The 11,848-nt window shown below is 36.1% G+C and overlaps 1 protein-coding gene across 1 annotated transcript in view; it reads left to right on the top strand.

Moving 5' to 3' along the window:
* Window positions 1–5,459: 5,459 nt before the first annotated feature.
* LOC106881046 (tropomodulin-1) overlaps window positions 5,460–11,848 on the top strand; it is a 42,236-nt gene continuing 35,847 nt past the window's right edge. The window contains exon 1 of the mRNA XM_052974428.1: window positions 5,460–5,613. The gene's annotated coding sequence lies outside the window, so the exon portion shown is untranslated. The remainder of the gene's footprint in view (window positions 5,614–11,848) is intronic.

Raw genomic sequence — 11,848 nt, 5'->3', positions numbered from 1 at the left:
ATAAAAGACACCATTTCGAGCATGGCCGTTTTCATGCGGGTGACACGTAAAAGCACCCACTACACTCTCTGAGTGGTTGGCGTTAGGAAGGGCATCCAGCTGTAGAAACTCTGCCAAATTAGATTGGAGCCTGGTGTTGCCATCCGGTCTCACCAGTCCTCAGTCAAATCGTCCAACCCATGCTAGCATGGAAAGCGGACGTTAAACGACGATGATGATGATGATGATGATGATGATGATTGTTAGTCAAGTCATTTGTTAGGCCATTATATTCCATGTTGACTCTATGTATTTCAGCTGAAAGTTGAAATCTATAGTATTTTCTACAAGAATGTGAACCACACAATGCTCACGTAAATGAATGCAAATATGTAAATAACAAATCAGATTTTATTATATTTTATTTTTATGAGAAGACAACCATAAACAGATTACATATTGCTTCAACTTTATATGTCTTTGATTTTTAAATTGTTTTCTCTGATTCAAATCTCAACTCTAATTGCAATTCTGGTTGGGATTCAATCACAAGTAAGAAAAGGAAAAAGTTATAACCATTCTTAAATTTAACCGTCTCAGTTACCTCATGCTTCACTGAGTTGTCTAGAGTTGTCATGGCCCTTCCAAAAACCAATCTCACTTCCTAACATATTCAATATGTAACCAATTTTAAATAAAATTTTCAGGGTTGTCTCCCTTATCTTTTAGAATTATTTCAATCCTGATTGATTGCGTCAAACCTTTCTGAACTTACATCAAATACGCCATCACTAACTTCATCAGTGCTTTATATATAATTTGCGTTTTATTTTTTCTTAGAATTTTTTTAAATGTTGATAATGAAAATTCATTCTTAAATTTAATTAAAATCTTCCAAAAATGTAATACAATAATTAAGATTTAATCAAAAGTAAATGCAAGAATCTGAACAAGCTTATGCAGTTACTAAACTTGCTGGATGCAGTAAAGCATATCTCTCCAAAATCACACCTTACGGGGTATTTTTAGGACATATTGGTTAATGCAGTCCTAGATACACTATTCTTTTATTCTTTTACTTGTTTCATTCATTCAATACTACTTCTTTATTCTGTCAAGGTTGACTTAGCCTTTCTTCCTTTTGAGGTCAATAAATTAAGTACCAGTTGCAAACTAGGGTCAATCTTATCGACTGCCCCCCCTCCCCCAAAATTCCAGGGCTTGTGCCTAAAGTAGAAAAGAATACTACTTCTTCTTTATTGATAGTAATTATTTAACTAGCTAACTAATCAATTAATCGATTGCTTATTTACTTCATGCATTAGTTAAACAATCAATAAGCTGTTTGTCAAAATCCTATGGTGTTAAACCAGTGCATGTGTTTATCATTATTATTGGCAAAATACTGCAGTAATATACTATCTGGCAATATAAAAGTACCATCAACAGTTAACGTCCATATTCCATACTAGCATGGGTTAGAGGGCTTGGTAAGGTTCTGATGAGAGCAAGGAATGCATCAAGCTCCATTGTCTGCTTTGGCTTGCTCTTCCTAATGCCAACCACTTTACAGTTTGTACCGGTTGCATTTTATTACCAACACTATGAAGCTTACTATGCAGCTCACAAATTTACAAACCTGAGGAGGAAGGAGAATGCTGTGTCCTTATGTTAGATGGGGGTTAAGGTATGAGGGTAGGAGGTTGAACAGGTTCTTGTTGTAGAGGAGCTCCATGGCTACTTACATTTAGGAGAGAGAGTGAGAATGACTTAGTGGTATCTCCAATGAGACAGACAGGGGTGGTCGGGTGTCCAGGTGACACCTCAAGGCACGATGTGAGTAAGAGTGGGTGAGAGTTTGGAAGAGTGTAGGAGGAAAGAGATGGGGGAAATGGGGGAGAGTAAGGAAAGCAACATTTGTAAAGCCTTGGAAAAACTGAAGGGAGGAGATGCACGAGTTGGGAAAGTGAGAGGGATGCTAGTGACCTGGTAGTATTAATGATACCATTTATAGGGGAAGAAGAGAGATGATGTATTTGGGCAGGGTGTGAAAGCAGAGTAAATAGATAGTCAGGTGTAAGGTATGAGAAAAGATAATTTGTTGGGCCAGGAGTGATGGGAAGAACATTATAACATGTGGGTGTGGAGAACAATATTAATGTATGAATGATGACTAACAATGTGAGATGGTTCTGGATAGCAAGAGAGAAAAGTGATATTGGGAAGTGGGGAAGTTGGGAGAGGGTGATGTGAGAAAAGGATTCACTGACTGAGATGCTCCTGTATAAAAACAAAAACCAAAACTTCCTTCTGCCCTTCCCTCACGTTGGGTAACCATGTATCTCCTTTACAGCAGCACACCTATTTCTGTCCTCATTCCTAATCTCTCTCTCCGGACAGGTAACCTTGTACCTCCTCGACAGCAAAACACCTGTTTCTCTCTCTCTCTCTCACTATAACCTTTCATCATCTGACACATGATCACTTTCTCCAATGCCCCCTCTCCAAGATAAAAGATATTTGTCTTGCAAGTAATGTAGACCACGGACAGGTAACCCTATACTTGACATAGTTGAAGACAATACAGTTGCTAACACTGAAATTCTCAAGAACAAGTTGAGTGGTTCAGAATTTGATTCATAACCATGTGATTCCAGGTTCAGTCACACTGCTTGGTACTTTGGGCAAGTATATTCTACAACAGCTTCAACTAGACCAATCTGGAAGATGGAAACTGTATGGTAGCTCATCATATATATGCATTCATGCATGCTTGCATCTATCCATCCATACATTCATGATGGATGCTTCACCTTCACAGATGATTACTGTTTCTTTGAGCTTCCTCTTTGTCAATAGCATTTCTGATATTCCATCTATGACCTCTCAGAGGACAAGTCAGTCTCACTGCAGATCTGCATGGTTTGAAGCACAGATGACAGACAAAAGTTATAACTCCTACTGGACTGATTGGATCACTTTGTGAGATATGATTCCTGTAAACTGCCACATGTCTCTTTTGATTTAAAATTGACTTACAAGCCCCTTTTTTACACACTACACAAGTCAAATCATCAGTTCTAGGAAGGAGAACATTGCATACAGTTGATCTTTCATGGGACTTCAGATGATCGACATATCCAACCTTAGAAAGGAACACATGGCCACATGTTACACACCTCCAACACTTCATGTTCACATTAAGGTTCTGATGACAGGCTCTTCAAAGCCAATGCTTTAGGCTTTTGTGTTCAAGGCAGCCCTCTTCAAAAGTTTTACAACTTCCCTTCATACACTTCGTTCACTCAGCCCTTATCAAAGCTGCTTCTTCCCAGTTATTCACATTGATCAGCATTTCCTTTACATCGTTTTTTATGCAGGTAGTCTTTACACTTTTTGGGGGTTTATGCTCAGCTATATTTTGCTGCTATTTTTTCGTTTTTTTTTTCTTTTTAATTGTTGCAGTCAGTGGACTGTGGCCATACTGGGGCACCACCGTGAGGAATTTTTAGTCGAATGCATCAACCCCAGAATCTTCAACCAGCACATGAAGTTCAGCCTCTCCACATACTAGAAATAACAGCCAAATCTTTAAAAAAAAAAACAGAATTTTTATAATTTCACGTCAACAAAAACAGAAATTGCAATTGTAAAAAAAAACAAAAAATACCAATTTTTAAATAAACAAAATATATTCAATCGAAAATAGATAAGTAGAATAACAGAACACAAGACTCTAGTCAATGTACATAGTGTCTGAATTCTAACAAAAGGGAAAACATTTACTTCAAGAAATGTTTAGAAACATAAAAAACGTAAAGGAGTACGTCTGAATGACTAGCCTTCGGCCCCTTAATTCTTAAAGGCCTTCAACGGCCGGAGAAAGTTCAAAACGTCGGTTCATTCTCATTAATTTATAAGTGCTGAGAGAAAAAAAACAAACGACTTTGAATTAAAATTTTAAAATGCTCATTTTTCTGCGACTAAAATTTGTTCAAGGTGGTGCCCCAGCATGGCCGCAGTCTAATAACTGCAACAAGTAAAAATAAAAGAAAATTCTGATGTGAATATGTTTAACTAAAAATCCTTCAAGGCGGTGCTCCAGCACGGCCAGTCTAATGACTGAAACAAGTAAAAGTTGAAAAAAAAAAAAAACGAAAAATACAACCGTGGGGCTTTTGTCCACTTTCACACTATGGCACTTTTGTTCTACCCTCGTTTGCAGAATAGGGAGAGAACTACAATATATACCCTTTTTCCATCTTCGTGGATTCTTTTCACATGTTTAAGTAAGAAATTCTTTACACTGCCAAAACAATATTAAAGAAATCATGCCTTCGTTTTAGTGCTATTATATACTCAGACTAGAATAAGAAGACTGTTGACATGTTTTAGAATCGCGCTAGAAAGCCTTTGGTTATTGACGTCTTAAACAGAATGCAGAAGAAAGCTATTTATTTGCCTACTCTCTCGGACAATTATAATATAAACCCGATTGTTGTCTGCTTTTACTCCCATCACGAATTTAACCTTCTTTCGTTTGTCCTCTCCTTAAAACTACCGGATATACCCACATCTGACCTCGTCTCCTGTCCTGATTTTCAGTTTTTGCAACTAGCATCACGCACAGGTCTTCCATATTATCTCTTCGATTGTGGAATACCTTCACTCCCTTCTTCCCACAAAAACACACTAAACTCCAATTTTTGGAACTTGTTAACAGCAATTAGTTTTGACCGATTCCCAATTTTTCTGAAACGAGCTGGCCCCGCAGTATATCGACAATGTCTTTGTTTTAGGGAACATAAAAAATAAAAGTTCAGACAGGATTTCTATTGATAATTCATCGCCTCATATTTTATCTTTACTCTTTTGTTTGTTTCTTTTACCGAAGACATTTAATTATTATCCACAGCAAATCTTGTTAATGTCGCATTTCTGAAACTGGGGAAAATTTCAGAATTCTCCAGAGAATTTGGGTTGGGGAGGAATATCTTTAAGTTGAAAAGTTTTTGCTACATTTATTACCATTAATGTTGATTTTAAGGATGTTAACGTTAAATTAATATAAAACCGTTGATATTAAGCAAAAAAAAAAAAAAGCTGCTTTATTACAAGACTATTTCTCTCTTCATTCGAGGCGGGAGAAGACAGTTGAATGATTGTTAATTCAATGTTTTAAATAGTGGCTCATTCTTGTAGACTCGATAAAAATAGACCCATCGTGGAAATGTTGACATAAGGAGATAAAATTACTGCAAAGAAAATAAGGTAGAAAGAGACCAGTCTATTCCACAATAATTTAATACAGCGTAATGTATTAAGTAAATAAAGACAACTACAAGAGGAAGAGACACGACATATTACAATCAACACGAGACATTACGACTCCAGTGGTATTGTCAGTATGAGCAGAAAATACTAAATAACATCATTTCAAGTAAAATTCTATTATTGGTTATTAAAAATTATATAAACAATTATGATTTTATATTTAATGTTTTAAAAGCATTTTAACTCGCATTTTTAATTTATCCAATCACTTGTCGCATAGTGATTACTCATCCTTGTACCGGGTTGGGGACCAAGAAAAAAAAACGCCGAGGCATTCACGGAAACCTTTACAAGTAACAGGTAAAAGAATTCGTTTTTATAAACCATTTTTATCATTAGAACCATCAAAAACAGATTGGTAAGATACGTGAATGACATTTGTTCAATCCCGTCTCAATAATTTCTGTTTATTTATTTAGCTCTCAACATATTCTGTGTGTCTCTGTCGTCTGGTCTGCCCCCCCCCTTCCCATCACCATTTTACTTACACAACAGAACCTCATGTCGGTTTGTAATCATTTCTCTTTCTTCCTTCTCTCACTTGACACGCCAGTAATGCCTACACATAGAAATATCCCTGATACTATTATATCCCAATAAATTATACTCCTCTCCAGTTGCTTCGTCCCCAGTCATTTCGATAAAAATCTCTCTCTTCGTCCTCGTTTAATGTTGGGAGACTTTAATTGCTTTCATTAATTTCTAAAAAAAAATGCTTTATATTTCCTTGAGGGGTAAGAATATTTTGGCTCTTAGCATACAAAAGAACTTTAATAATTTTGTACTTCTTTAAATTGTCCCCTGAATTTATTTATGGGTCTTCTTCTTTACCGACCGCTGACTCATTATTTTAAAATGTCATTTTTATTTTCAATTGTCTTATTTTTGAAATCATCGTTTATCGAATCCTACATCTCTATTTTATACATTTCCACTCCTCTTCGTTCAGCTTCCTCTAATTTTCTTTTCCTCTACTCTTTTATTATGGAACGAGTGATAAAGAAAGGAGTTTTATATGATTAAAATATGGTATATTATATATGTTGTCACAACGACTATATATTATATATGATAAAATTGTTATTTATCTTAACGTATATGATAAAACTATGTTAGATATGATTAGAATGTTAATATAGAGCTATATAGTCTGGTGTACACGGTTATGCATAAACTTATACAATTTATAAATTCTTTTTCATCACGAAAATCAGTTTTTACAAATATAAACTGTATTTTTAAAAATCTATAAACAAACAAAATAGAGGCATGTACACTCCCTCAATTATACATCGCGCTGTATCATCATAATATACATTAGACATGTCTATGCTATTAACGATTATATGTTGTATATGGTAATGCCTTCTTTTATATATATATATAACCCCAAGCATTATGGTTTATCCTTTGAATATATTTTGTATTTTATTCCTTCATTATAAGGGCTTTACAGGTTCTTCGTTCTTCTATTAGAAGCTTATTCTTTCATGTTGTGCATTGCGATAAACATTTAGTTAATTTGAGGCTAGCATCTCACTTATCGAATATATATAAAGGTGTTAGTATCATTCTCTTATCTGACAGTGACAAAACCAAATATATTGAACTTTACACACCTTTATCCCAGCAGCCTGTCTTCAGATAACAGATAAAACGGGAATAGGCCTAATTTAGTATTAATGTTTTGTTTTTTTATTTTATTCTAGATAAACAAAATATTGCTAATAAATACAGTGATATAAAGCTGTGTTTTAAATCCCTTATTCTGCCCAGAATTTATCAACAAGTAATCAATTAGGCGCTTCCTTTGGTTAACTCAACTCCCGTTTGTGTGCATTCCTAAGTTTAAAGACTAAAACTGAATTTTCTGGGTTTATTTATTCCTTTTTACAAAATTGCAATTAAAATAACCTCCAAAGATCTTTGGGGCAAGAATTATGCCTACTTGTTACATTGTATAAATTTACGTATAATATACAAAGAAACTGCTTGTATGTTCTTTATACTTTGGAAGAAAGCATTTCCCATTCTAACATAATGCCTCCTCACTCGCTCAGTATCGCCAAGGTAGATGCTCCTTAATCATTCATTTGCTCAATGTCTTTTCTCATACAACTTTTATTAATATAGATCGACTATCTGTTGTTTAAACCTAGTCGGTACTGATCGAACAAACCTGCAACAGCATGCTGTTAGTCCAACTCCTTGCCGCCACCTCGCTCACGATTCTGCTCTGCACACTGACGTACAATCGTTGTTTAGTTGCAGGTCAAAGTCATTCAAGTCGTGACTAATTCGTCTTTTCTGCAGACACACATCATCGAATATGGTCTTCCTTTTTTTTAAAGACAGTAGGGCTTGTCTTGAGGAAGATTTAATGAGATGGCACCTTGGGCAAGTGTCTCCTGCTCTAGCATCGGACCGACCAAAGCCTTTGTGAGTGGATTTGGTTGTGTCCACCGATTGAGGAATGGTGCTGATTTGATCCTTCAGGTTTCTATTTTGAACACTAGGCATTCAAAATCAGCAATTTTTTTTTTAAACTAGAAAATTGAAATTATTTTTTCAGTTCGAAGCAGGTTAAGATTAGGCTAATTACAACTCCAACCCCACCCCCCTATTTTTTCTCCTATGTAAATATATTCCGTTGCATTTTAAGTGTATGTATATATATATATATATATATATATATATATATATATATATTTCGCTTGCATTTGAAAACATTAGTTGTTTCACTTTCCGAAAATTTTAAATGCCAGGATGAGAATGTAATTACTAATGCAAATAAGATATAGTTATACATGTCTGTCGTGCATACAAAAGATGTAGTAGCGATAAATCACCTGAAAATACTTTTCTTTTTGTTTCTTAAGTGGAAAAGTGGGATTGAGATTTAGGAAAATTCATATTCAAACAAATTCAATTTGATTACTATTTCTAGCTGTCCACTCCTCAAACCATTGCCTTTTTGACTCATTTGAGTTGTGTAGACTGAAGTAGGAAGTTGAAACACAACACACCACCTGTTGGAGCATTTTGACATCTTCAACAAGAACCTCAACAATATGAGCTGATCGACAAATCCCTTCAGGTAGATGGCCCTGCTTGATCTGTGTAAGCTATGGACACATAAGAGGTGCAGTAATATCAAAGGAAGGCTAACTGGGAAGATAGTTTTTGTATGCGGCAGATGCTCAGGAGCAATAAACACTGAAAATGTGCAGAGAACAACTTTTGCCACATTCCAAGGAGAAAAACTAGAAGTAATTGATAGCTTCCATTACCTAGGAGACCAAGTCAGTAGCCGGGGAGGGTGCTCTGAGAGTGCAGCTGCTAGAATAAGAAAAGCCTGGGCAAAGGTCAGAGGGCTCTGGCGACAAAGGACCTCTCACTCAGAGTAGACTGTATGGCGCATGTGTACGAACAACCATGCTACATGGCAGTGAAACATGGGCCATGACTACTGAGGACATGCATAAGCTCCCAAGGAATGAAGCCAGTATGCTCCGCTGGATGTGTAATGTCAGCGTGCATACTCGACAGAGTGTAAGTGCCTTGAGGGAAAAGTGAGACCTAAGAAGCATCAGATGTGGTGTGCAAGAGAGACGACTGCACTGGTATGGTCATGTGGCGAGAATGGATGACGATAGCTGTGTGAAAAAGTGTCGCACCTTAGTGGTTGAGGGAACCTGTGGAAGAAGTAGACCCAGGAAGACCTGAGATGAGGTGGTGAAGCATGACCTTTGAACATTAGGCCTCACCGAAGCAATGACTAGTGACCGAAACCTTTGGAAATATGCTGTGCGTGAGAAGACCAGGCAAGCCAAGTGAGACCATAACCTGTGGTCTATACCAATGGTGTAACAAGCCCACTTATGCTTACCTTTCCTTCATTGGACACTAAACTCTGCTTGCGAAGACCTGTTGAGGTATGTGAAATCGAAATCAAATTTGATGACAGCACCACATGACTGGTTCCCGTGCCGGTGACACTTAAAAAGGACCATTCATTTGTGATCATTTACCAGCGTTACTTTACTGGCACTTGTGCTGGTAGCACGTGAAAGACAACATTCGAACAAGGTCATTGCCAGTGCTGCTGGACTGGGTCTTGTGCAGGTGGCACGTAAAAAACACCATTTTGAGCATGGCCGTTGCCAGTACTGCCTGACTGGCCCTCGTGCCAGTGACATGTAAAAGCACCCACTACACTCTCAGAGTGGTTGGCATTAGGAAGGGTATCCAGCTGTAGAAACTCTGCCAGATCAGATTGGAGCCTGGTGCAGCCACTGGCTCGCCAGTCCTCAGTCAAACCGTCCAACCCATGCCAGCATGGAAAGCGGACGTTAAATGATGATGATGACAAAGTAAAACTATTTTGTCAAAAAATGTGAAATCCAATTAATTCTTTATAATCGTTTAGGCAAGAAGAAGGGCAGTGCTCATGACTTTTTTCATGGACACTGCCCTTTTGCTTGCAACAGAGTGGACTGCCCCGTTAAAGGCACCCAGTGGTCAAGGAGTGATGTTAAATATATTTATATGGATTATATTTTTATTGATTTACAAATCGTATCAGTCCCTTTATAGCAGTGGGTTTTAATTGCTTAGTTGTTGCTGTTGTTGTTTAGGTTCAAGTCAGCCCCAATTTAAGACCTACGATCAAATGCATTCCAGCCATGACCCTTCTGTCTTTTTCTTTTTTCAGAGAGACTCTACTCCAGCCTACATTATTGAATGTGTTCTTTTTTTAATACTTGAGTGTGGCTTGAGAGAGATTTGCTTTTTCTTACAGGTCACATGACTTGTGACTCACTGTTATTGAACATTTGATTGCTTCTTGTAGAACCTTAAACATTAACTTGAATATTGAATCTAGATGAAGTAGTCATAATATAAGGAAGGCATCTATGTTATAGAAATATGGTTGGGTCTCATGTCTGCAATATTCTTGCTAAATTTTGGCACTAGGATATCCAAGTAATTAGTAAACAAAAACTACTTATTGAAGTATTTAAAATCTGAAGACAATAACCAAGAGAGATAAGTCCAATAATCTGAGTTTATTGAAGTTTTTGGACCAGACCCAATCCATTTTTGGACTGTAAATGAATTGAGTCGTGTCTTTAGTATGATTCTATTATATTTGTATTTGATATGCAGAACACACCCCAGAGATGTTTCCCTCTTAGTTATATTGTTTGAAACACTTTCAATATAAAACAATACCATTGTTTGTAAAATGGTGAAATGAAACCTTACTTACATACAACCAAAGCAATTTGATATCTCATTGTTTTCTTAATTTAGACCTCTCTGATTTCATTTATGTCTACACCTTTTTTTCCATCTGTATAGGCCTGTGATATGATATTTCTAAAAGATATTAATAGTTGCAGAAATGCCATGACAGTTAATAATTTTGGAATACCTTTGAATGTATAGATAACCTTTCTCATTTTGTGAAGAACAATTCACTATCAAGCAGTGTTTATTAAACAACCCAGATAATACCTTTCATACAAAACTACATTATTGTTTTTGTGTAGTTTGTTAGTGTTGATGTATTTACGCAACTTGCCTATCTGTCTTCATTTCAGTTTATACAAGTTTGCAATAGCTGCATAGTAATATCATTTCTTCTTAAGTTTAAATGTGTTTTTTCTTTTCTTATTTTTCTTTCTTTTTTTTTACGTATATATTTCTCCCATGCGGTAGTACTATGTGTAGATGGACACTGAATATTGTTAAGTCAGTTCTAAGAGGAACAAATAAACAATTTAAAAGTAATCTGTTATGCTGGAAGTAGGGAAATGATGGATAAATAGAAAGATATTAACTGATCTATTTTGGATGAAGAATTCTGAATAATTGGTAGGTGGGAGAGAGTGAAGTCTTTTATGCTGTGTGACATTAGATACAAATTCGAAACTTCAGATTTATATGTACCTTGAAAAACCTGATGAAACTTACTTCTTGCTCATAAACATGGATAGTATTTCAACTGTGTGAAAGCAAAATAATGTCAATATTTCTTCCATGTCAAAACAATCCATGTGTAGGAGCAGGGTCAGCTGAGAAATCGTCAATAGTAGACAGTGTGTGTGTGTATGTATATATGTGTAAATGCATGTGTATATACGTATTTGTGTATAAGTATATATGTATTTGTGTGTGTCTGTGTATATATATATATATATATATATATATATATATATATATATATATATATATATATGTATATATATATATATATACATATACATATATATATATATATATATATGTATGTATGTATGTATGTATGTCAAGCCAAGTGAAATTGTAGTCATGGCTGGTGCTGGTGTCATGTAACTGGCACCTGTGCTGGTGACACATAAAAGGCACCTTTCAAGTTTTGGGCCTCCAGGTGTACAAGCATTGCCAGATCAGATTGGAGCCTGGTGCAACCACTCGCTCTTCAAACCTCAGTCAAACTGTCCAACCCATGTCAGCATGAAAAACGGGCATTAAACAATGATGATATATA

Source organism: Octopus bimaculoides, chromosome 18, assembly GCF_001194135.2.
Source record: "Octopus bimaculoides isolate UCB-OBI-ISO-001 chromosome 18, ASM119413v2, whole genome shotgun sequence".
Lineage (NCBI taxonomy): Eukaryota > Metazoa > Mollusca > Cephalopoda > Octopoda > Octopodidae > Octopus > Octopus bimaculoides.
The sequence above is the reverse complement of the archived record's forward strand: the minus strand, read 5'-3'. Positions and strand labels throughout refer to the sequence as shown.